General features: G+C 47.2%; 1 pseudogene; it reads left to right on the forward strand.

Moving 5' to 3' along the window:
- Nucleotides 1–887: 887 nt before the first annotated feature.
- On the forward strand, nucleotides 888–2,693 carry LOC137228361 (heterogeneous nuclear ribonucleoprotein U-like protein 2 pseudogene; annotated as a pseudogene).
- Nucleotides 2,694–3,965: the final 1,272 nt, after the last annotated feature.

Here is a 3,965-nt window from a genome sequence, read left to right on the forward strand (position 1 = left end):
TCTGAAAAGAATAGATATATACATGTATAACTGAATCACTTTGCTGTACACCTGAAATTAACACAACATTGTAAATCAACTATACTTCAACAAATACAAAACAAAACAAAACAACAAACAAAAACTCATAGAAATACAATGGTCAAGTTGCAGTTAGTACTCAAGAGAACTTTTTGGTAAGGAACTCATCCCTTGAAGCTCTAGTTTCCTGATCTGTAAAGTTCTAACTTCACAGCACTGAGGTGGGAATAAATTAGATTTTGTTTGGTGTGTATTTGTGCATATAAACATAAACACTTAGCCCAGTGCCTGGCCCAATATTATAGATGAAATTCAACAAATTATTTATTAAAATATATACTTTACAAGTATGATACACCCACTTTGGTGACAAAATATTTCTGCGGCTAATCAATAGGAATTGACATGTTAACTCTTTCCTCATCTAACAGGTGTTATCTTATCCTGACAGAAGTTATGGTGAGATAAACATCATCCTTCTTAAAATAAACCGGTCACTTGTTTTTTAAATGTTTTAGTTGATTAGGTTTTGTTATGCTTTTAAAAATCTAAGTGGCAAATAATGCAAAAATAGTTTCTTAAATTGGCTTGAAATGTAATTTTTAATAGGATATTTCAGGTTCACATTGTATTTAATTTTTCACCAAGCATTTTTATATACTGTATATAAATCCATATGTGGAATATATTCTCTACTAAATTCACTGGCAAATAAACAAAAGCTTTCAGAGCCTTTAAAAAGTGCCAAGAGAGGGCTCCCCTGATGGCGCAGTGGTTGAGAGTCCGCCTGCCGATGCAGGAGAAACGGGTTCGTGCCCCAGTCCGGGAAGATCCCACATGCCGCGGAGCGGCTGGGCCCGTGAGCCATGGCCACTGAGCCTGCTCGTCTGGAGCCTGTGCTCCGCAACGGGAGAGGAAAAAAAAAAGTGCCAAGAGAGGCCACACAGCCACCGCTGGAGCCCCCGGAGGCGGCAGCCGTGGAGACCACGGCCGAGCCCTGTGCTTCCGAGAAACTGGCGGAAGAGGCCACAGCCGAGTCAGGTCGGGTGACCGGTGGCGAAGAGCAGGGCACTGGCAAAGGGGAGGAAGATGAGCCGGAGGATCAGAGTGGAGAGGAGACGCCGGGATCCGAATCGCCGGGTGACAAGGCCGCAGAGGAACAGGTTCAAAGTCTCCACCACCCCCGGAAGAAGAGGCAAAAGATGAGGAGAGGATCAGACTCTTGTGAACCTGGACACATATACCTCGGATCTCCATTTTCGGGTGAGCAAAGACCGCTATGGAGGGCAGCCACTTTTCTCAGAGAAGTTCCACACCCTTTGGTCTGGGGCAAGAAGTACTTATGGAGTGACAAAGGGGAAAGTCTGCTTTGAGGCCAAGGTAACCCAGAATCTCCCAATGAAAGAAGGCTGCACAGAGGTTTCTCTCCTTCGAGTTGGATGGTTTGTTGATTTTTCCCATCCACAGCTTGGTGAGGATGGATTCTCTTATGGTTTGAGTGGACGAGGACTCGAGGCAGAGAATGGGCAGTTTGAGGAATTTGGCCAGACTTTTGGGGAGAATGATGTCATTGGCTGCTTTGCCAAATTTGAGATTGAAGAAGTAGAACTTTCCTTTTCCAAGAATGGAGAAGACCTTGGTGTGGCATTCCGTATCAACAAGGAATCCATGGCTGACAGGGCCCTCCTACCCCATGTCCTCTGCAAAAATTGTGTTGTAGAATTATATTTTGGTCAGAAGGAGGAACCTTTCTTCCCACCGTCAGAAGAGTTTGTGTTCATCCATGCCATGCCTGTGGAGGAGCGCGTGCTCACTGCAGTCCCTCCCAAGACCATAGAGGAGTGTGAGGTGATTCTGATGGTGGGACTGCCTGGATCTGGAAAGACCCACTGGGCACTGAAATATGCAAAAGAAAACCCTGAGAAAAGATACAATGTCCTGGGAGCTGAGACTGTGCTCAATCAAATATGGATGAAGGGGCTCGAGGAGCCACAGATGGACCCCAAAAGCTGAGACCTTTTAGTTCAGCAAGCCTTCCAGTGCCCTAGTAAGCTGGTCCAGATTGCTTCCCGGATAAAGAGGAACTTCATTCTTTTTTTTTTTTTTTTCCCGGTACGCGGGCCTCTCACGTACCTTGTTGTGGCCTCTCCCGTTGCGGAGCACAGGCTCCGGATGCGCAGGCTCAGCGGCCATGGCTCACGGGCCCGGCTGCTCCGCGGCATGTGGGATCCCCCCGGGCCGGGGCACGAACCTGTGTCCCCTGCATCGCCAGGCGGACTCTCAACCACTGCGCCACCAGGGAAGCCCGGAACTTCGTTCTTGATCAGTGTAACCTGTACAACTCTGGCCAATGGCAGAAGCTATTGCTGTTCAAGACTTTCTCTTGGAAAGTGGTGGTGGTCGTTCCTAATGAGGAGGACTGGAAGAAGAGGCTGGAGCTGAGAAAGGAAGTGGAGGGAGATGATGTGCCTGAGTCTATAATGCTGGAGATGAAAGGTGGGCTAAACTCTACAAGTTAGGGGTCCTGTCCTTGGTCCATGCACACCTCACTAGAGCCTCTTAGCACCTGGAGGATTTTCCACATGTAAAGTGTAAATCTGTGGAATAAATTAATGGGTGTGATCACTTGAAGATTAATGAATGAGCAGAGTGAATGGTTAAAAAAAAAAAAAGTGCCAAGAGATGTTTCTGAGGACACATACAGCTTTTTTTTTTTTTTTTTTTTTTTTTTTTTTTTTGCTGTACGCGGGCCTCTCACCGTTGTGGCCTCTCCTGTTGCGGAGCACAGGCTCCGGACGCGCAGGCTCAGCGGCCATGGCTCACGGGCCCAGCCGCTCCATGGCATGTGGGATCTTCCCGGACTGGGGCACGAGCCCGTGTCCCCTGCATCGGCATGCGGACTCTCAACCACTGTGCCACCAGGGAAGCCCACACATACAGCTTTTGATGTATACACAGGAGAGATGTGAACTCTTAATTTAGCAACAGAACTTTTGAAAGGTGGAAGCGCTAAGAGATCACAAAAACGAAATGGCTACTCCCAGGGGTACCATTTCTGAGGAGTGAACTTTTCTGAGAAGCTCTTTTTCTCTTCACTCAACAGGGTCAGTAAGATGCATTGGCTCTCTTAGCGTAGTGAGAGAGATGAACAAAGAGAAAACTGATTGTGGGAATAGGGGAGACTACAGACTGTGGGAGAAGTTCACAATTGAAGGGAGGCCACCACTGGCCATGAGATGATCTGAGTCAGTGTGTGGTCACTGAGCCATGAGAACCAAGGTGACTGTATTCCTTTCCAAGGGCCGTAACAAAGTACCACAGACTAGGTGACTTAAAACAACAGAAATGTTTTGTCTCACAGTTCTGGGGGCTAGAAATCCAGAATCGAAGTGTTGGCAGGACCATGTTCTATCTGAAGACTGTAGAGAAGTCTCCTTCCTTGCCCCTTTCTAACTTCTGGTGGCTCCTGGCAATCCTTGCCTTGTAGGTACATCGCTCCACTCTCTGCGTCCACCTTCACATGGCCTGCTTCTCTGTGTGTCTGTGTACAAATCCCTGAATAAACTGTGATATTGATAATGTGGCCCCAAGCCTCACATAGACTTGAAAACAACACTGAATGAATACACATCAGTGATGCATTATTTATCATTGCTGGGCTTAGGTGGAGAGCAGGAAGTCTAAGAAGGGGGAGGACTTTCTGTACCTGTCAGCGTGTCAGGTCTGGTAGGAGTGCATCTCAGGAATTCCTGCCCCACCTTTCTCCCTTTCCCTCACTTCTCCTTATCTGCCATCATCTTTATCCCAATGCTTTCCTTGGTTCTCCTTCTCCTGTGAAATCACGTGTAATGTCCAGAATAGACGGAAGGCATGCTCAGGATTGGGATGATGGTTAGGGTGAAAGGTGTGTTCCTGTCCCAGCTTAAGTTTAGGACTTATTGAGA

Source organism: Pseudorca crassidens, chromosome 7, assembly GCF_039906515.1.
Source record: "Pseudorca crassidens isolate mPseCra1 chromosome 7, mPseCra1.hap1, whole genome shotgun sequence".
NCBI classification, from domain to species: domain Eukaryota; kingdom Metazoa; phylum Chordata; class Mammalia; order Artiodactyla; family Delphinidae; genus Pseudorca; species Pseudorca crassidens.